The sequence below is a fragment of the Limanda limanda genome, chromosome 23 (assembly GCF_963576545.1).
Source record: "Limanda limanda chromosome 23, fLimLim1.1, whole genome shotgun sequence".
Taxonomy (NCBI): domain Eukaryota; kingdom Metazoa; phylum Chordata; class Actinopteri; order Pleuronectiformes; family Pleuronectidae; genus Limanda; species Limanda limanda.
In genome coordinates, this window is record NC_083658.1 from 8,700,156 (window position 1) to 8,723,115 (window position 22,960).

At 42.9% G+C, this 22,960-nt stretch overlaps 1 long non-coding RNA gene and 4 other non-coding genes across 5 annotated transcripts; 1 reads left to right on the forward strand and 4 right to left on the reverse strand.

Annotated features, from left to right (window-relative positions):
• Positions 1-239: 239 nt before the first annotated feature.
• LOC132996855 (uncharacterized) lies at positions 240-1,752 on the forward strand. The gene is made up of 2 exons (XR_009677141.1): positions 240-314; positions 573-1,752. It is a non-coding gene; the product is annotated as an uncharacterized LOC132996855 (long non-coding RNA).
• A 3,802-nt stretch (positions 1,753-5,554) lies between these two features.
• trnag-gcc (transfer RNA glycine (anticodon GCC)) lies at positions 5,555-5,625 on the reverse strand. Its single transcript has one exon. It is a non-coding gene; the product is annotated as a tRNA-Gly (tRNA).
• Positions 5,626-17,282: 11,657 nt separating this feature from the next.
• trnag-gcc (transfer RNA glycine (anticodon GCC)) lies at positions 17,283-17,353 on the reverse strand. The gene has a single exon. It is a non-coding gene; the product is annotated as a tRNA-Gly (tRNA).
• A 1,723-nt stretch (positions 17,354-19,076) lies between these two features.
• On the reverse strand, positions 19,077-19,147 carry trnag-gcc (transfer RNA glycine (anticodon GCC)). The gene has a single exon. It is a non-coding gene; the product is annotated as a tRNA-Gly (tRNA).
• A 2,975-nt stretch (positions 19,148-22,122) lies between these two features.
• Positions 22,123-22,193, reverse strand: trnag-gcc (transfer RNA glycine (anticodon GCC)). The gene has a single exon. It is a non-coding gene; the product is annotated as a tRNA-Gly (tRNA).
• Between the last annotated feature and the right edge of the window lie 767 nt (positions 22,194-22,960).

Consider the following 22,960-nt stretch of genomic DNA (forward strand, 5'->3'; position numbering starts at 1 on the left):
ACAGGAATGAAAAGGTCAAATCATGGTCATCTTACACATGCAAAACCACCAGTATGGCCCTTCCAAAACTGCTTACCACCACATACTGATCAAATAACACTTGTAATTATAAGAATTAATAACTTCTTATATTTCCAGTACTGTACTTTATTGTGCTATATATACACTCTGGACTGCTTGAAAAATACTGTATTTCTGTCCGATGGTCTTGGACAACATCAAGTGGCCAACACAGGATGAGGATGAGGACAGTGATGTCTCTTTGGAGGACACCTGTAGGATCACAGGATTCCTTCGCACATTTATTGAGAACGGTAAATGAAGTAATTTGCATTACTTAAAAAAACATTCCTGAATCAACAATTTCTGTCACATTATTTGCCGATAGCAACAGTGCACTCTGAAGATGTGACTGGGAATACGTTCAAATGCTAAATACACTTTGGATCAATGATCATTGAGTTTCAAATTTGTCTCATTTGTTCTATTGTGCATGAGGTAACTATCTGTAGAAAGTATAACAAAACCTGTCCAAAAGCCTTAGTCCTAATGCAGTGTTCTGTTTTTGGTAGCATCTCCTAACTTCCTTGGGAAACTCCTGCAGTTCTGGGTTGGATGGAGTGTGCTTCCCAGACAGTTGGATGTTGAGGTGGTGGAGAGCAACTTCCCCAAGTCTTCCACCTGCTTCCACCTGCTGAAAATCCCAGGACATTACAAAGAGTATGGAAACTTTGAAAGAGACATTCTCGCTGCTATTTGTAGCACTGACACTGGGTTTGGAATGGTCTAATGAGACAGTATAGTTTTGCCACTGTATAACACTGGTGCAATAAAGCCGGCATGTTTTCGATATAGTACAGCATATGTAATTTAGTTCATTATGCCTCTGTCAGTTAAACACACTGTTCACTAAGCGAAATTGTTTAAAAGCCAGTTGTTGCTGTTATTTATTTAATATATTGTTCTGAAAAAAAATGTAGAAGCTCCTTATTTCTACTTATGTTAAAATTACCTCATCCATATAAAACAAATGTAATATCTATCAAAACATTGCGATTCAGCAATGGAATTAGAACTGCGCTAAAGCAAAGCACTGTGTCTTTATGTAACTCACACATTCTGCATCATGGAGCTTGTGAGGGAGGAATTTACTGGAGCATTTCTGATAATAAGCTCACAGTTTGGACATAGACATCAAAAACATCAGACAGAGGGCCACTGGGGTCTGGTAGATTTTCAGCTTCCTGCTCAGTCAGTGAGCGCTGCAGCTGAGCTTCAGGGATCACAACACCAGGTTGACGGTGACCACATGGTCCAGTCCAGTCGATTCCAAACTCCATGTCAACCTGCAATTGGAGGAGCTCTTGTTAAAGGGTTAGTTTAGCCAAAATCTCAGTTAAAATGGCAAAAATCCTTACAGAATTATAAGCCACCCTCAGTCAATTCGATTTACAGGAACTAGATTGAAACAAAACTTGTTTTATCATCTCTTGGGATTCTGGATAAATCTTCGATGAATAACATCAGCATCAAAAAGAGAGATTGTTTAGAATTCTCAAAGAGCCAATAACTTAATTTAGAGTACTGATGCAGGTTTACATTTACTTTGTTATATACCTTATACTGTATTATTTCCCACTGCTACATGTTGTTACAACAGTAAACAGTTTTTGTAATTTCCGATAAAGTTGTGAGAATGTTGACATTGTTCCATGTATGACAGTTATAGTAAAAAATAAAATTGCCTGTATATGTTCCGGCTGTGCCTCATGTTCATGGCGAGTCCACAGTTGCAACGGGGATTGGTTTCCCTCAGTGCGTAGTCGGTGGCAGTTCCAGCCACGCTGGAAAAACTGAAGGTGCTTCTGTATGTGGGGCAGAAAGCACCAGTGCAGAGCATAGAGATGGATCTCGTTGTCAGGATTTAGAAGACCTCCTCTCTCAAAGTTAGTAAAGATGGTGTAGAAGAGATCAAGCACTCCCACATAAACGTCTCTCCAGAGCCTCTCTATTCTGATGAAAAAAAAAGTAGCATTCCTACAATGAGCAAAAACAACTTTTTATCTTTTACCTAGTTTTGGATTATGGCAAGATTGGCATTGATGGTAAGCAAGGTAAATAATAACAATGAAATCAATTTAAAGTCCTGTTTTTAATCTGTCCAAATGGAAGTTAATGACATAATGATAATGATATATTTATATATATTCGTGAACTTGATTATTGTATTAAGATAAGACTTCAAATGCTATCAAATGATACTGAACAGAATGTATGGGTAATAACAGTGAGAAATGGGTCAACTTCAGCCATACCCAAAATAGTGAAACAAGTGTTATTTTGAAAAATGTTTTAATGACAGATGTACCTTTGATTATGGACACTCCTGCCAGCAATGTGGGAATTCCTGTTCAGTCCTCTGTTAGCCACGATGTAGCGTGCAACGTCAACATTTTCCCCGCCTTTATCTGACCTGACACGTGATGGCAAGCCGTAGACATCAACAGCCTCCAAGAAGCTACTTAAGACTGTTGCTGCCCGATTGTTGGTGGCTGAACTCAAGTACACGATTAAACGACTAAAGCCGTCAATACCACCATGCACAACGAAACGCCATCTTAAATACATATGTATGAGCACAGATAAAGATCACTAAAACTACCTCTATGCCAATAGACATATTTAATATTTGAACAGAGCTAATGTATCAAAATTCTTTAAACATATATAAACATGTTCCCTCCATAGGACTGAAAACATGAATAGAAATCCTGACATAGTATCAGGTAACCACTTCTATATATTTAATTCAAGTTCACAAAATGATTTACATTGCAACACACCAAAACAAACACCCACACATCTAAACAGCCAGTGGATTTATACAAGGCCCTAGTGAGTATTTTTGATACCAGCTGTGTGTTGTAGAGATTTTAACCATGTGATATTATCTTACTGCAGTTCTACACAATGCAGTCACAAAGTATTTGGTCACTGAGATGTTTTATTGGCACTGTACTATGTTGATGTTAAAGGGCTGACTACAAGCTTCAAATTTGAGATGTTGACATCCATACGACCCTTTTTCAGTACATAAAAGTCAGGCTCAATTGTAATAAAATCCAATAAATACTGTGACAAATACATCAAGTGTATCACTGTTTATGTCTGTCTAATCACTTGTAGATATAGATCACTAAAAAGTCAAACGAACAGCATTACTGTTATTTTCTATGCAAGTAATATAAGCCAGGTAAAAAACTGTGATTTGCATAAAAGAATTTTGATGGAACAAATTATGTATTTCATCCACCATGAATAAATCGAAGTTTGAATTGCAATGATGCGGATTGTTCATTTAAAACTGTAGATGGACCAATTTTTTGTAACTGCTCTGGATAAACAGTATACTGGGGAGTAACTATCTTACAGTAATAAAATCTATAGTTTATCAAGTAAAATTTAGCAATACTACAGATGATTCATGTTTTTAAGATACCTTATCAGTTTGTGATTTCCGTCGAAATGCCATAAACTGTTCGGTGCTGGTACAAAGTACTTCCTGCGCCTTCGTGGGTTCAGCTGAAGTGTGCGCACCAAAATTCCATTAGGATCCACGCGCCTCATGGATTCCTGAACACGTTGTCCTATATACAGGACAAAGCACAGATAAGGTGTACTCAAAAAACGTTAACCATTCCTGAATCTGGCAGTAACATCACAAAATCTGGAATAGCAGTCTGAAAAGCAGCTTCTATTCGACATTTTGAATAAATCAGCAAGTAGGCCAAATCCAAATTTATTGGTGAAAAATCCGAGGACACAAATGGGTAATGACTATTAACACTTACTTTGTATGTGTATGCCTTGTGCATTCAGGTGGCCAATCATCATTTTGTATCCAGAGTTGGGATGATGCTGCAGAATTTGGGTCACAGTTGCATCCAGATCGTTGTCCTCCAATGGAGTTAATAATTCGTGGACTCTGATCATCCAAAAGAACAAGAAAAAAGTCAAAAGAGACCACAAACGACAACATGCTGTCTAAGGATATTTCCCATTGTATGAGTTTATAAGTGTCAAACGAATTCAAGTTTGCTTAATAGGTGTCACATCTGCCTTTTTTATGTTTCACTCCAGAAATAGTTTGACAGATTATCTGACGAACTGAAGAGGCTAATTCATGGCAACCATGTGTATGAACTAACGCTGAAACATAAAGTTGCTAATCGCAAGGAAGAAATCAATCTCCGCGTAGCTGAAGTGAGCTGCGGGAAGGGCCCGACACGAGTCCAGAGTCGCCGCCGCCGAATGCCGTACCCGGTCCGGTCCGCGGGCCGCCTTCCGCACCGGCGTCAACCACCGCCCCGCGGTCTAAGAGAAAGAAAGCCCGGTGCGGATATTGTAGGGTATAATATACGATGTAACAATTAGGTTAATACTCAACACAGTACAATTACCTTATCCCATACTGTGCCATCCTCCGACGAATGGTTCTCTCGCTCACGCTGAACAGGTGTGCTATGTCTCCAGCAGTGTGCCCCAAATGGAGGTGAGCTTCGATCACATCGGGGGGCAAAAAGAATGACGGACGTCCAAAGGTTGCGTCTTCTGTCTCTGAGAGAATGCATAGTTGGCGGGCAACTTCTTGAAGACTGGCCAACACTGCTGGGTGGACTTCCATATCCATTTCAGCGTTGAGATGAGCTAAATCGTTCACCAATCCATCCAGACGAAACTGAACATAGTCCGTGGGTGCATGGTTCTCTACATCGTTCGCTAATGACCTTAAACCATTTGCGATGCCTCGTAAAAAAGACGACATTTATAAACCACTGGTGGATAGAATACAAACCTAAAATGTAACTGTTTAAGTGGGCTGATATCAAACAGCTGCTGGACACCAGTCAGCATTGAAAGGCAGAAGTAGTAGAACTGGATCATTACACTCCTGTGACCAATCCTGCATGAGACAGCGGTTAGGCCCGCCTTTCTCATTAGCATAAGGTGATTGAAAACGTGAAAAAAATAAATCAGGGAATAAATAAATGTGCAAATATATTTAAGACATTTATTTATTTATTTCTGTTGTTAGTAACGTATTTATTTATTTATTTCCGTATTTATTAATTTATTTGCTTTTTTATTTATTTATTTATTTATTTCTGTATTTATATCTACATTTATTTATTTATTTATTTAAACTTATGTCATGTATGGTCCTCCATAAGTCATATATGTGCCCAAGAAACCAAATCCATTCTGCTTGAATGAGTCCTCTCCTGTCCTCCCTGTCCACACAAGACTACGTGGCCACCCACAGCTCAAACACCATCATCAAATTTGCTGGTGACATGACTGTCAAAGGCCTGATCACCGGCGTCATGAGACGGCCTGCAGAGGTCAGAGCTCTGACATCTTGGTGCCAGGACAACAACATCCATCTCAATGACATAAAAACAAAAGAGCTGATCGTAAACTAGAGGTAGAGACAGGTAGAACACGACCTTCTCTCTCTAAACAGGACTACAGGGTATAAAGTGCAAAAGGTAGTTGCATTGGCCGGGAATCGAACCCGGGCCTCCCGCGTGGCAGGCGAGAATTCTACCACTGAACCACCAATGCTCACATGATAAATTGTCTGTTTTCAGAGGTCAAACAGACCTTGACCTTTGACTAAGCTCAGCAGAAGTACCCACCTACGACAGTCATACCTGTGCATAGGAAACCTGACCCAGTCTGCTTGAATGACTTCCATCCTGTGGCTCTCTCTCCCAAAAGCCATGAAGTGTTCACCACAAATCTTGGCCCCCAACAGTTTGCTTAAAGAACCAACTGGTCCACAAATGCCATATCCAACCGCCTGTCTCATCTTAAAAACCATGATGCCTATGCCAGACTCCTTTTCTATGCATGCACAACTGATCTGTGGACAAGCAGAGCTGCCGTTCATGTCCATTACCGTACAATACATAACATAGACATGGATGTTTCACTCCTGGTGTTTAGGCTGTAGTGGCCTGAACTCAGACCACACAGGTGACAATTTCAGGGAGGCATTTGACATAGCAGTTACTGAGAAGTGGAAGTTGGACATTGCAAAACTAGCAGACATCACAACAGACAATGCATCCAACAACCAAAAGTCCTTTAAAGATGACTACACATGGATCCCTTGTTTCGGCCACAACTTGCACCTGGCCGTTAACAAAGCCATCAACATTGACAGGGTATCTGCAGCCCCGTCAAGGCTGCGCAGAACCATATCAGCCTTCACCAGGTCATCAAAGCTGTCGCGACAACTCAAAAACAACTTGGACTCCCAGAACTATGGAGCTAGAACAGTCTCATAAGTAATACATGCACACAGAAATGAATACATGCGCAAAAAAGATCCACAAATGTGCAAAAAAGATCCACAAATGTATCTTTGTATTCCACAAATACATTTTCAATGCACACACAAATATGTTTCATTCCATATATATTTAAAAAAAATTCACATGTAAAACATAGGATTCATAAACGTATTTCCGATGCACACACAAATAGAAAAAAAATTCACAAATATATGCATGTAAAAGTATTTGCAATCTTCATCAAATACATGTTTGGAGCTTGTTACATTCATATATAAACTGTTGGACCTGCATTTACAAAGTGCTTTTAATTTGTAAACCTCGCTGCATTTGTGTTTGGACTTTTGAGACTCCCCTGACAGGAGCCTGATCCACAAATGCGTTTTTTCTAAGAGGGGATCGTCTGTAGCCAATCAGATGTCTCACTGCTCCAAGCCAATCACGTGAGAGTGCCTTCACACGACGTCATTACAACGCGCGCTGGAGTTTCTTTTCTGTTCATTCCGGACATCGAATAAAACGAAAGTGGATTAATCAGGGACATTTATCCCGGCGTCCCTACTCGTCCCAACTCAGTAAAGGCCTCTGTCAGACCCTCAATTGCCTGCCTGGAGGATTTTAGCCCGCCCGCCCATAGGCATATTAAGAGTTAGACGCTGCTGAGGCGCAAGAAACACGGCGCCAATTCTTGGAAAAGACACATGATTTTGGCAAGATGGCCTCTGGTCACTCAAGTGTAAGTGAAAAATAATCATTTCTTGTGAATCTTTTACGTAAGTCATGTTCTAGAATTATGAATGAATCAATGTTTATCATGAATCGTGACGTTAACTCAGACGTTTAGATAATTATTTGAAACATGATAGGCGGTAACTAGCCACGTTAAGCCGGGCATACACTGTAGGGGAGAGCCGAGTCGAAAGTAACCCGGGACGAAAGTAACGGGGCGATTTTCTCCGTTCTGATACAAGTCTAAGTTTGTCAGCATGAAGGCTACAGCATGCATGACCTCACAGAACGGCAAAAAATGCAAAAAAAAATCTTGAGGATACGTCTTACTTTGACCGAGTTACATTCAAGGACCTGTTTTCAGTGATGGAAAGTAAACGCACTCGAGCGGTAATTTTATCGGCTGTGTTTACTGTTTCAGGTGTTATAATTATGCTGGTTAGTTAGATGAATTAGTCCTCTAACACATCCTAAAGTTTGACATGTCAGTATAGAAGCAAGTTAGGTGTCGGGACGAAAGTAACAGCTGTCATTTCCTTCCTGATTGTCCCTGACTGCTGACTGTCCTGCTAGCCAACCCTTATTTATTGCAGCTTTCCCTCGAGCTGTATGCTTTTCTAAATAATATCTCAATTATTAAGTTAACTCGAGTGGTCATGAAATGGCTGATTGACAGGGATTATCTGCTCGAGCTGAGGAAGCTGCACATGCCATTGTGCAGCTCCTGGTAAGAGAGCTGTCCTCGCCCTCCACAAGCCCAGCTCCACCTCAGTGCACGCCAGTCAGGGCAGCAGAGTCCCCCATCCCTAGTGCTGCAACAAGCGTCAGTAGGGTGAAGCAGGCCATGAAAAGGTGATAAATGTATGATTTAAGATCAATCACTGCAAGTCCAACAATGATCTTGGTATGTAGATGAAGCTATAGTCATGTAGCATTTATTCATTGACACAGGTTAATTAAAATGTCAGTGGTTTATATTTTCTGAAGTACTGAATATTGATGTCTGGCACACTGCAAGCCAGAGTGTATTTTATGCTTTTATTTAGATCATTCTAATCTTGATAATCGACAATGAAGTAAAAACCATCAACTAAAGCCATTCATTTGCATAATCTTGTCATTTTACTGTAGAGTATCTGGTTTACCTTACATATCTTTTTGTCATTCCCACATCAGGCAATTCCCTGGCATGTTCGGTGCCAATCAGCCAAGAGGGAAAAAGAGATTCCTCACACACAGCCCCCAGACTGTGAAGAAGACTGATTTTAATGTTTATGTCCTCCCTGAGCCGACACAGTTCAGCCCAAAAGGTTCCAAGGAACTAGAACTTGCCCATGCAGGCCTTGGGAAAAGACTGTTAACCATGGCAGATAACTTAAATCACGATGAGGTAATCATATTGTGTTGTTTACAGCATTGTAGAACGCTTGATGTAGGGCAATACCAAACCAAATATCATGTGAAAGTTTTGACAAAGCACTGTGATATTTGTATAGCAACAATATTGTGGGTATGACTGTTGGATGGATAACTTCATGTTGTAGAGTAAGTTGTCTGACATGGTACAACTTATTTAAAGAAGACATATTATGCATATTTTACTGCAATCTCGTTGGTGGATCAGATCCCCTTAGCTCATGTTGTGCAACTTTGCAGGGGTTCAGCATGGACATATGACATTATAACATTGTAAGGATATTCTAAAATATGGAACAGCATACTATGTCTCCTTAAACTAATATTGTGTTATTGCAAGGTTTTAAAGGGCACTTGTGTTTTTCCATTTTAAAATAGGTGGTAGTGGGCGACGCAGCTTGTCAGTGATTCCCACTGACTCTGAGGGATACTCAACGCGCCTCCTAAGAGCTGCAACAAACAATGGCAAAAATGTGGTGTACATAATTCCACTTCAGGAGCAATTATGCACTCTGCCACTGCCATATGACTGTGCAGAGTTTTCAAAGATGCCACAGTCGCAATGCATGACATGTGGTACTAACATGCCCCTCCAGCTGTTGCCATTACATGTGAAGGGATGTAATGGCACTACAACTGTAAGTTGTTATAACATTTATCCCATTTGTCAAAAAAATATGTACTTTTTAAAAGTTTGTAGCAACAGCTCTCTTGACTTTTCTTTCTTTTCTTTTTTTTTTAAAAAAAAGGAGACTGATTCTACATGCGAGAGAGATGGCTCAGATATCGAGCAGACAGACCCACCCCCCACAAAGATACAGAATTCACTGGAGGTAATCAGTGCTGTTTTATGTTACTTTGCAATTTCAACTTAGCAATAATACCATTTCTTATTCTTAATTCAACACATGAATCAAGGTAGCCGATGTTTCAGCGCACGTAATGACATAATGCTTGCAGGTGCATAAATAGGTGGATTGGAATCAAATTTTCCGACGACACCATTATCTTAAGCTTGCTACGAGCCGGTGACTGCCTCTCGCCTTACTTTAAGGAGATTGACTCTCACTTCACTTTGAACATTACAAAAACTAAGTTGATGATCTTTGACCCCCGAGAAGTGGGCACACATGCCACTGTAATCATGTGCGATAACATCATTGAGCAGGTCGGCTCCATTAAATACCTGGGAGTTCAAATTGATAATCAAATGAAATGGAATGTGCATGTTGACTTTCTCTGTGGTAAATTAGCCCAAAGGTTACATTTCCTCCGCCACCTCAGATTGTTTGGCATGATCGAAAAGATGGTAAAAGCTGCATCTTAGATGACCCCTCTCATGTCCTTTACCCAGAATATGAACTCTTACCTACAGCATGTAGGTATTAGTCAAAACGCTACAAGTTCTCCTTCCTTCCCATATCAATCGCCCTTCTGAACAAACAACCTGCTCAAATGTGAAATCTTAAAATGTCATTTTTAATTTTCTTTAATTATTGACTTTTTTCCAGGTTTGCCCAATTTGTCAGGAGTGTTTTCCTACCGATGTGCTCCCAGCTCATGCAAGTACCTGTTGTGATGGGTAAGAAGTTTGACAGATTAATGTAAAAGATGGAAAGTAAAGACTTTTTTTTTTTGAGTGGGGTGAAGAATCTGTAGAGTGTGTGACCCCTAACTATAGTACTGTTATATGCTGTGAATGCTCTTGTGCCTGATTGTTTTATAATATGCTCTAATGTTTCACTGTGTAATTGCAGTAGAAATCCTTTCAGGGCTAAATAGGGTTTTGAATGATGAGCACTCATGTGATCATGATTTGTCTCTGTTTTCAAGTAATCTTTAAATTTAATTTGGTCTGTCATAAGAATGACCGTTGCTGACCACAGTGAAGCAGCCAGGGGAGAGGAATTGCCAGGACCCTCAGTTCCACACTTACCAACACCAGTGTCAGCAGGTAATTTATCCTGAACAATAACTCCTATGGTTTAGTTGTTTGTGAGGACACATTTTCTCCCCCCCCCCACCAACCAAAGTCTTTAAAAACAGCGATGTTGCCACAATGATTTTGATACAGTAATAACTTTGGTACAGTAAAATATTGCTTCAAAATGCAGGGCTTACAAAATGTCATTGTTTAGATGACAAATGTAGTCTAACTCTGTAACGGAAGCTGATATCATTTGGAAGTTCCTTTGCACCAACCTCTCCCTTTTCTTCATTTTTTTAAAATTACATTTTCGGCATGGGTGAATGAAGTAGACCCCAGGAAAGCTTGCGAGTTGTTCCGAGAAGAACTGCTGGACCATAACGCCGAACGCCGACATCTCTTTCTGTCAGTCGACACGTTTGATGGAGAAGAACAGGACAGCTCATTTATTTCATTTTATAAACAACATAATGTTCACTGGGCTGCTCCATTGAAGTGCAAGTTGAGAGGTATTACTAACAAGTGGACCTTTTTTTTTATTATAGATGGTCATGTGGAATAAATTTGTATGATTATTTACATTAAATCATGGGAGTTGAGTGCATGTTCCTCATTCCACAGAAGACAGACTGTATTTTGAACATATATATATATATATATTGGATCATCATCATCTGGTTGATTGTACTATTAATCTGAGATCATCTTAATTTTCAAGGAGATGCAGCAGTTGGCGAAGGTGTCAAAAGACATGTTTTGTCAATGGCCATGCAGAAACTCAAGACTGGCTTCTCTACAAATTTAGGTTTGTATGTGTAGAGTGTGTACATTACCTTCTGCATATCTGCATTTTTAAACATGTTTTTGCTCTTTTGCTTGTAGCCTATTCCTTTGACACTAATTTCATTAAATGCCAAAATAGTATTGACATGTAAACACTGTTTCATTAGATAAAACTCCAAAGAGTGAGTTTTGGTTTTTAATTGTGATGTTTTCAAACAGCTTGACCAACATGTGATGGCATTGGATATAGATATACTTTGTTGTTCCCATGGGGAACTTTGACTTGGACTCCAGCATGCTAGACCCATTGCATCCATGGGCACCCAACAGTACAGACAGATATATCAAAGATCAGACAGAACAAAAAAGATCACGAAATTTATAATGCAGAAAAAGCTGCATCCACGAGGAATCAATCAATCCATTATTCTATCCTGCAGGGCAGCCTCTGTAACCTCTGCTAATTGTATGCTATTAAAGAGTTACACTGAAACAGACAGAAAACAGTTCTTAAACTGATTCATTGTACACCTCTGAGCTCTGTGTACTCTGCCTGACATGACAGTAAAAGTTCATACTTTGAGTAGAGAGTGTGAGATGGACAAAATAGGATTCCAATTACCTGTTATGATCTGCACTGATCTATAAATACTTTTCTCCTATTTTATTAAGGCTCTGCTGCTTTGACGAGCATTTTTGAAGGGGAAAAGGAACATCTGGTTCCCTCTGCAGCTGCTCTGCTTCGGGAAAGCAACCTGTAACTGTCAGCAAAACCGGCCAGTTTATGCAGACTGTTTTATTCTTTTATTTTAGGGTTGGGCTATATATTGTTCTTATGTTCAACTACGGTTTGGGTTATTTTCGTTGTCTTTTACACGTAGCGACTCCCCTCGCACAGTTACCTGCAGCAAAGGAGCGGAAGGTTTTATTCGACACACCTGATCCCTCGTTTCCGCCCCAGTGCAATAAAATCCCTGCCGTCAGCCCGGCACAGATAGGAAACCAAACCGGACGCCAGCTTTGCGGCATTTCTCGGACCGAAAGAACCATCCAAACAACTTTAGCTTAACACCCCTCGCCAAGCGGAACGAGGTAAGGAAGCTGGTCCCATTTACTTTGCTGCGGGTAGTGCGGAAGGGAGTCGCTGTCACGTTAACGAGTCAGATGTCTCACGTGGCGATTTGTTTGTTCATTGTATTTTAACGTTCGTGTTTGGTTTTAATGATTAAAATCTTTGTAACTTGTAACTGTCATTACAGTTTTACGGTGTCACTACGGCAAACCAGATGTGAGAATAAAGAGCAGTGTAACATCAGTTCAAGAGACTCAGCGTTTGTGTGGAGAAGCGGGGGGCCGTTACACAACCTATTTGAGATGGCAGGTCGGATGATGGGTCATTCTTTCCTGCATAGTGGTATTGGTTTATCAGGACTCAGTTTGCCTGTGGTGACTCTGACACTGCAGCAGCAGCCCTGACCCTGCAAGACTGTCCTGATCTTGATCACCGTGAAACTATTGGTTTTGTGAGTACCACTCACTCATGTTTGGATTGATTTGTTGCAAAGCATTTCCTGTCCTTGTGTTTACTCCAGATTTTGGCTGTTTATATTGTACCTTTCAAGATATCTTTGTATGTCACTCTTAAATTATTACTTTTTCTGAATGTCTACCTGATTTAGCTCAAGAGAGCAGAACTTACTGCAGCCGAAACCACCTGTGTGACTGATCTTTGCCTGTCCTGGGATCTTCCTGTTCCAACCTCCACCAACCATGACTGGCTGTTCCAGGAGCTCCTTACACATGCAGTAAGCATTTCATAAATTACCTACTTGAAACAGTATGTTAACATGACAGTATAACCAATTATGATGTCTATTGGCTCTGGTTTGTGTAGTGTCACATTTGTGACTTACTAAAGTAGTAGACTTAGACTTAAGACTTTTATTGTCCCTTATTAGAAGTATAATGTTTGTCCTTCAACCTGTCAAATCTGTTCGCAGGTACTTCGTCGTGTCAAGCAGCCTATTAAACAGATCCGCAAAGGCCTGAAAGAAACAGGAATCTGGCCACTTCTTTCTGAAAGGCCAGATGTCCATCCCATATTCTATCCGAGAGAGGCGAACGAGGAGCTTAGCTCACAGGTAAGCTCCCTCTTGTCTATTGGATGTATATTGTTGCAGGGATTCGATTGCAAAGAGTGTGTAACGGAATTTTTTTAATCTGTTACAGGTGTGTGTAAATTTATAAACAAGTCATCAGTACTTTGTAAGATCATTCCACAGCTGTTTCAATGTTAACATTAAACACATTTGTATTTGATCCCCTGTAGACTGTGATCCAGCACATCGTATGGCGACAACCCAGTTGTGACAGCGACGAGGACGAGGATGACACTGTTCCACTGGAGAAAGTCAGTCTCATCACTGGATTTTTGAGGAAGTTCATAGAGGAAGGTAACGGTCCTTGTTTCTTGTATTGCATTCCTCATCTCATTTTGCACATAGTTGCTTGGGTGCTTGGACTGCTATGTATAAAGAATAGGAGCAAACGTATTGCAGCTTAAGAGATGGCAGTGCTAGTGCACAATAATATGCACAGAAATTTGGGGTACAAAGCATTTGAGGTGTCACATCTAAATTTTCCGGGGGAAATTTCCGGATAGACCTGGTAAGCCCAAACGAGTAGTGCGGGTGAACTGGGAACGTCTGGAGGAGGCCCCCGTCCTAGGTATCTTCAACTCACACCTCCGGCGGAGTTTTTCTGGCATTCCTGTGGAGGTTGGGGACATTGAGCCGGAGTGGGCGGTGTTCAAAGCCTCCATTGCTGAAGCTGCGGCGGCTAGCTGTGGCCTCAGGGTCTTAGGTTCCTCAAGGGGCGGTAACCCTCGGACACCGTGGTGGACACCGGTGGTCAGGGAAGCCGTCCGATTGAAGAAGGAGGCCTTCCGGGATATGATATCCTGGAGGACTCCTGACTCGGTTGCAGGGTACCGACAGGCCCGAAGGGCTGCAGCTGCTGCCGTGTCGGAGGCTAAGCAGCGGGTGTGGGAGAAGTTCGGAGAGGTCATGGAGAAGGACTTTCGGTCGGCACCAAAGTGTTTCTGGAAGACTATCCGGCACCTCAGGAGGGGGAAACGGGGAACCATCCAAGCTGTGTACAGTAAGGATGGGACTCTGTTGACCTCAACTGAGGAGGTCGTCGGACGTTGGAAGGAACACTTTGAGGAACTCCTGAATCCGAATAACACGCCCTCTATGTTGGAGGCAGAGCTCGAGGTTGATGGTGTTTCGTCGTCAATTTCCCTGGTGGAGGTCACTGAGGTAGTCAAACATCTCCGCAGTGGCAAAGCCCCAGGGATTGATGAGATCCAGCCAGAAATGCTAAAGGCTCTGGGTGTTGAGGGGCTGTCATGGTTGACACGCCTATTCAACATCGCGTGGGAGTCGGGTACAGTGCCAAAGGAGTGGCAAACCGGGGTGGTGGTTCCCCTGTTCAAAAAGGGGGACCAGAGAGTGTGTACCAATTATCGGGGTATCACACTTCTCAGCCTCCCTGGTAAAGTCTACTCCAAGGTGCTGGAAAGGAGGGTTCGGCCGATCGTCGAACCTCAGATTGAAGAGGAACAATGCGGTTTTCGCCCCGGACGTGGAACTACGGACCAGCTCTTCACTCTCGCAAGGATCCTGGAGGGGGCCTGGGAGTATGCCCATCCGGTCCACTTGTGTTTTGTGGATCTGGAGAAGGCGTATGACCGGGTCCCCCGGGAGAAACTGTGGGAGGTGCTGCGGGAGTATGGGGTAAGGGGGTCTCTCCTCAGGGCCATCCAATCCCTGTACTCCCAAAGCGAGAGCTGTGTTCGGGTCCTCGGCAGCCAGTCAGTTTCGTTCTCAGTGGGTGCTGGTCTCCGCCAGGGCTGCGCCTTGTCACCAATCCTGTTTGTGATATACATGGACAGGATATCGAGGCGTAGTCGTGGTGGGGAGGGGTTGCAGTTCGGTGGTCTGAGGATCTCGTCACTGCTTTTTGCGGATGATGTGGTCCTCATTGGATCATCGGCTTGTGACCTTCAGCACTCACTGGATCGGCTGACGGCCGAGTGTGAAGCGGCTGGGATGAGGATCAGCACCGCTAAATCTGAGGCCATGACTCTTAGCAGGAAACCGTTGGATTGCTTACTCCGGGTAGGAAATGAGTCCTTAGCCCAAGTGAAGGAGTTCAAGTACCTCGGGGTCTTGTTCGCGAGTGAGGGTACTATGGAGCGTGAGATTGGCCGGAGAATCGGAGCAGCGGGGGCGGTATTGCGTTCGCTTTACCGCACCGTTGTAACGAAAAGAGAGCTGAGCCGCAAGGCAAAGCTCTCGATCTACCGGTCGATCTTCGTTCCTATCCTCACCTATGGTCATGAGGGCTGGGTGATGACCGAAGGGACGAGATCGCGGGTACAAGCGGCCAAGATGAGTTTTCTCAGAAGGGTGGCTGGCGTCTCCCTTAGAGATAGGGTGAGAAGCTCAGTCATCCGTGAGGGACTCGGATTAGAGCCGCTGCTCCTTTACTTAGAAAGGAGTCAGCTGAGGTGGTTCGAGCATCTGGTAAGGATGCCCACTGGGCGCCTCCCTTGGGAGGTGTTTCAGGCACGTCCAGTGGGGAGGAGACCTCGGGGAAGACCCAGGACTAGGTGGAGAGATTATATCTCAACACTGGCCTGGGAACGCCTCGGGATCCCCCCGTCAGAGCTGGTCAATGTGGCCCGGGAAAGGGAAGTCTGGGGCCCCCTGCTTGAGCTGCTCCCCCCGCGACCCGACCCCGGATAAGCGGATGACGATGAGAGTGAGATGAGAGACATCTAAATTTTTCTCTTCCATAGCATCTCCAGAGGTGCTGCGTGACCTGATGAAGTTCTGGGTCGGGTGGGAGCAGCTGACAGAAAGCCTTGTTGTTGAGGTTGTAGCTTCAACATACCCTGTGGCTCTCCCCTGCTTCCTCAAGTTGAAGCTTCCCAGCCACTACCAGACTACACAATGTTCCATCGTGATTTAATGATGGCCCTTATTTCTATTAGTTCTGGCTTTGGGCTTGTGTAGATGCACATTTCATTAAGGTTTTTGCACTTTCACTGGTTATGTTTATAATGGTTTAATCTGTGCACTTGTTCTCTAGTTATTATCCAGTTATCTAATGTCGTTTGACGAGCTGAAAGCAAATACGACATACCACAGAAACACTTCTTTAAGTATCTACAACTTAGAAGTTTTATTCTTATATGTTTAAAGAATTCAGTGCAACAACCCCCTATGTCCACACTGGAGATATTTTCTATAAAAACCTGTTCCAGCAAAGGGCTGGTTACTTAATTATATAACATAATGGTGGAAAACCATTAAGACAACTCTGAAAGTAAGAGACAGCAGTGGATGGGGGACTTACAAGAGGACATTTCAGTGGAAGATTTGGGTATAATATGTTCAAAAGGTACATACTCAAACCATTAACACACAACTGAGATTAATACAATATAATTGGATAATGAGAATGTACATCACCCCTGTGAAGTTAAACAAGTTTGATCCTAATATGCCTGACCGATGCTATAAGTGCAATATTCATCAAGGTACTTTACACCACTGTTTGTGGAAATGTGAGGAGATTCAACATTTTTGGAGTTCAGTGTTACAATGTATCTCTCAAATTACCTCTTCTCCAGTATCCAGACAATTGGTCTCTGTCTAATAGAGAAAGAAAAATGGTTGACCAGGTTCAGGTTGGGGAAGTTTCTTATATGTATGTAAATTGATGTTAAGGTATAAAACCATAAATATATGTTTAAAATAGAAAAAAGAAAGGCGGCCAGACAACAGCTCTTCTTCCTCCGCAGGCTGTTGAGTATCAACATAGATTCCAGGATTCACTTCAACATCTACAGGCCATGCACCACATGCCCCCCTGCTCCAATCTGTCCCTCACATCAAAACAGGTAAGAAAAGAGATCAGGTAGATCAAGGCGGCTGATCCTGACGGCATAGGCTCCTCAAGTCCTGCGCTGACCAGCCGTGTGGGATCCAAAAGACAGCTGCATTGGCCGGGAATCGAACCCGGGCCTCCCGCGTGGCAGGCGAGAATTCTACCACTGAACCACCAATGCTCACATGTCTAATCCGCTATTTTGAGAGGTCAGAATTAAGCTGACCTTTGACTTAGCTAAGCAGTTGTATCCACCTGCATTAAGAGTACGACAGTCATATATGTGCCCAAGAAACCAAATCCATTCTGCTTGAATGAGACCTCTCCTGTCCTCCCTGTCCACACAAGACTACGTGGCCACCCACAGCTCAAACACCATCATCAAATCTTATCAACACTTCCCTATCTACTGGCTGTTTCCCTAATTCTCTGAAGGAGGCAAGAGTAAATCCTCTCCTGAAGTAACCCACCCTTGACCTGTCTGCAGTAAATAACTACAGACCTGTCTCTCTTCTTCCCTTTGTTTCCAAAACTCTTGAGCGCTATCTTTAATCAACTCTCCTCCTATCGTAACCACAATAACCTTCTTGACCCTCACCAGTCTGGTTTCAAGGCAGGTCACTCAACTGAGACCGCCCTCCTTGCTGTCTCTGAGCAACTTCACACTGCTAGAGAATCTCGAATCTCTGCCTGTCTGACTTACATCTCTCAGTGGATGACCGCACACCACCTGAAAATTAACCTTGACAAGACTGAACTACTCTTCCTTCCAGGGAAGGACTATCCCACCCACGACCTGACTACTAACTTTGACAACTCAGTGTTAACCCCCACTCAGACCGCTAGGAACCTGGGTGTGACACTCAACAGCCAACTCTCCCTGACTGCCAACATTAGTGCAACAACACGTTCCTGTAGATTCATGCTGTACAACATCCGGAGAATACGTCCCCTTCTCACTCAGAAGGCGGTGCAGGTTCTGGTCCAGGCCCTGGTCATCTCACGCCTAGACTACTGTAACTCCCTCCTGGCAGGTCTACCTGCTACTGCCATCCGACCTTTGCAGCTCATCCAGAATGCAGCAGCTCGACTGGTTTTTAACCAACCTAAATTCTCTCACACTACTCCGCTCCTTTGCTCCCGTCACTGGTTACCAGTGGCTGCCCGCATCCGCTTCAGTGCTGTGAAAGGATCCGGTCCAGTCTACATCCAGGACATGGTCAAACTTTACACCCCAGCCCGTTCACTGCGCTCTGCTTCGGCCAATCGGCTCGTTGCTCCTTCACTGCGAGCTAAACACTCAAAATCACGACTGTTTGCTGTTCTGGCTCCTAAATGGTGGAGTGAGCTCCCCATCGACATCCGGACATCAGAAAGTTAACACATCTTCCGCAGCAAACTAAAAACACACCTCATCAGACTATACCTTGAATAAAAAAAAAATTTAAATTAAAAAAAATTACTAACAATTTTGAAACTAACAATTTAGTAGCACTTACATGGCACTTACTTTTAGTATTTTGTAGTTTTGCTTTATTTTTGAAGAATTTGTACTTTCTTGATTCTTGTTCTTGGTTTGTACCCTCGGGGTTGAATGCATGTAAGTCGCTTTGGATAAAAGCGTCAGCTGAATGAAATGTAATGTAATGTAAAGCACATTACCCCGCAAGAACAAGTCAGATATTGAGTGGACGTGTTTTTATGTAGTTGACCATTTTTATTGCAATCTCAAGACTATGTTTAATTTTTATTTTAAAATTGTATTTCTTTTTTGGACAGCATCTCGCAAGCCCCTCTTTGGGAACCCAGGACTAGAGGAAGAGACACTCGGGACTACAGTGGATAAAGTGCAAAAGTTAGTTGCATTTTGCTAAGAAAATTCAATATAAAAATCAAAAGGCAGTTGCATTGGCCGGGAATCGAACCCGGGCCTCCCGCGTGGCAGGCGAGAATTCTACCACTGAACCACCAATGCTCACATGACTGTTGGTCCATTTTAAGAGGTCAAAGTGACCTTGACCTTTGAACAAGCTAAGTAGTTGTACCCACCTGCATTAAGAGTGCAACAGTCTTAACTGTGCATAAGACACCTGACCCAGTCTGCTTGAATGACTTCCGTCCTGTGGCTCTCACTCCCAATAGCCATGAAGTGTTTCGAGCAACTGGTTAAGCATCACATTTCAAGTCCCGCCTCCCCACAGATCTGGACCCCCAACAGTTTGCTAAAAGAACCATGGTGTCAGCAGCTTCAGGTTCCTCGGGGTTCAAATAAGTGATGACCTGACCTGGACTCGCCAAACGCACTCCATCATTCAAGGATTTCCCTGCAACTACTACTGGTGCATCATAGAGTATCCTGACTGGCTGCATCACCGCCTCATATGGCAGCTGCTATGCCCTGAACCGTAAGGCTATACAGACGGGAGTGAAGTCTGCTCAGCACATTACCCGGATGGTGCTGCCATCCATGAAGGACCTCTACACCGATCGGTTTAGAAAGAAGGCCAACAGGATTATAAAAGACTGTCTCCCCAGCCATAGACAGTAACGCAGCATTCACAGGGCTCCTACAGGTTTTAACAAGTTAAATTTAAGACTTTTTAAGACCTTTTTAAGATCACTTTGAATAGAATTTAAGACCTATTTAACGGCCATAGTCATGGACATATCCGCAGCGCGGGGGTGCGCGCAGAGCACAGAAAGCGAAGCGCGCTGTGCAATCCTGCGGCAGGAGCGCGCATTCAGCGGGGGCGCGCTCAGAGTAGCGCCAGCGGAGAGCGGCACAGTAGTTATCAAGCATGTAGCCTGAGACAGAGAGGAAGAAGACAGCTGTCCGTCGGACAGAGACTGCTGTCTGTTTGTGCATCCACGAGAAACGTGACCGGGCGGGCACTGTAAGTTATTAGTAGTTTCAGATTTCTTTATTAGTTAACTTGCACTTCTGGGGCTGCACGGTCAGCGCGAGTGCAGCTTTATCGGTGGGCTCCTCGCTAATGTATATACGGGTAAATAAGGGTGTATATTGTTAATATGGAGGTGTGTAGTCTGCACGCACGTATCTTTCCTTTTATAGAACCACACGTATCCTGCCCTGCCTTTCATAGGCATATGTTGTACTGTGCTGTTGCCAAATTAAAGAACCTTAACAGAGAAGTCGTCTGAGCCGTGTTTTAGCAGACACCTGGAGCGGAGCTGGAAATCAGAACCGGCTAAATAGAATAAGTTCCTCATGTACATTCCTTACATCAATCCTCACCAACACACAGGGCGTTCTCCGATACGTTCTCAACGGGGGCTGCAAAGTTAGTGATGGTTCCATGCCATTTATTTCCATACGAATTGTTGCGGGGGAACTGATTACCGTGCTGCTTACTTTGCAGCGCGGACATTTCCTCAAAGCACATTTACTGGAGACCAAGTTATCGCGAAGTAGCTTCCTAATCAAATTCATATTTAAGACCTAGCTAAATCAAATTTAAGACTTTTTAAGGCCTAAAATTCCGATTATTAAATTTAAGACTTTTTAAGGCCCCGCGGGAACCCTGCATTCAGTCCCGCCACACCATGCCCCCACCACCAGGCTCAGAGACATTATCATTCCCAAGACCATAAGGCTTGAAAACTCCTCATATATTTGAACTTCCTTATCAGTATCACTTATTTCATTCACTCATTCAGTCTACTCAGCCGTAACATACTTCATTTTGGTCTTAGATTTTTGTGCAAAAACAAGAGCTGGTCAACATGCTCTGGGGTGATGTTGCTCCTTCCCCCATATATCCACCCCCATGTATAAACCTATAAATATATGTTTTTAAAAAAAATTTTAATACAATTTTTTTTTTCTTTCAAAATCGATTCGGGAGGCAGCATGGCGATTTAAAATTCACAAGAATCGCGATTTGTAACTGAGGGTACAAACCCAGAACAACAAGAAATAAGAAAATACAATTTCTATAAAAATAGAGTGTTATATTTTTGAGCATGGCTAGAAGGAAGCCTGTGGCCCAAGCATTTCATTGACAGCACCTGCTGTATGTAGTTGTTGTGCACATGTTAAATAAAGTTTTGCATGTTAAATCTTGATATTGAATTAAATCAAGTTCCTGGGTTTGCACCTGGCAGGCAATCTGTCCTCAGCCACTCACTCCATGGCCATCATCAAGAAGGCCAAACAGCAGCTTCAACTGCACCTCCAGAGGCTCACGCAGGCCCTCACCACCTTCTACAGGGTCACAATTGAAAGTGTTCTGACATACTGCATCACTGCCTGCCAAACAGAAACAGCTGAACAAGATAAGAAAAACAGCAAGGTAGATCATTGGGCCCCTTCTCCCATGACACTGATGGTTGGCGAGGAACGTTATTTATTTTTGGACTGTACACTTGTGCATTAGGGCTGCAACTAACGACTATTCTGATAGTTGATTAATCTATAGATTATTGAAACGATTAATCGACTAATCCGATTTTGACTCACACAAATTCTCAATTGCTCTTATTTAGCCAGCAGCTTTTAAATTCAGCTCGAGGTTGTTCCCGGCATGTGATGACTAAAAAGAAAGACAATAAAGATCGACGCATCATTCAAAAATGTATTTTAATAAACTTTGCTGCATATAAGGCAACTATTGACACAAAAACTAAGAAAAATCTAGTTTGTGTCCATTTAAATCCAAGGACGGGCAAAGTGCTAATATAAAATAATTTCTTTCTAAACCGAGGCTTACACTTCCACTCAACACCAGTGAACATCCAGGGAATGTACATTGAGATATAGATTTCATACAAGTACCTTTGTGTGCATCTGAACACTAAACTGCACTGGACTGATCATGATTTTGCACTTTATTAGGGCCACAAGTCCCTTAAATTGACGACTGAAGTTTATCTGAAGTTATTAACTTATCTTTTGCTATGAAAATGGATATATAAAAATTAAAAGCTGGTTGCATTGGCCGGGAATCGAACCCGGGCCTCCCGCGTGGCAGGCGAGAATTCTACCACTGAACCACCAATGCTCACATGACACATTTTCTTCCTTTTTTTGTTTTTTTCGGGGCCAGTTTACATCTTGTGCGCAGTGTTCACAAGGCAAATCATTTGTTTTGAGAAGTTCTCGGGATTTCAAATTTTTAACTATAGTCTGTGTATGACTGAAGGCATTGGTACAAATGATTTTATAATAACCTTTTCCTCTCCTAATGTTTAATCTACAAATTATAAACGATGGTCAGTCTCACAGCAGTCCTGATAGGCCTAGCAACTATCAGAGTAGTAGGAACGTCATTGGGAGTGTCCCTGTTCTACTTCCGTATTCCAAAAGCCAGGAGGATGGATTACGCCTGCGCACTTTCGAGGAGGAACGAAGATCTACTGCTACAAAATGGACAGGCGCCGGATGTTCATGGCGCTCTGATACAACTAATGTACTGGAAGCCCATTGCTTTGCTGTAACCTGTTCATTGCTTTCTAAATAAATACTTAATTGAGCAGACTGAGTTTGGCTCTTCTTCTCTTAAAGGATAAACGAACACGCTTTGACAAAGTCCGAGTGACCTTGAGGTTTGAGCACCAAATTTTAATACTCACACACTTGTGCTGTGTTGCGTTCTAGTGAGAAAACTTGGAACTGCATTGAAGATGGCTGAAAGTTGGTGCCACCTCCACTGTTTAATTATTGGCCAGCTCGGTCCCGGGATACCCGCTCGACCCAGTGGAGGTGGTGGGACAGAGGAGGATTTCAGACCCAGGCCCCCACCCTGCAGGACACATTCACACAGCACTT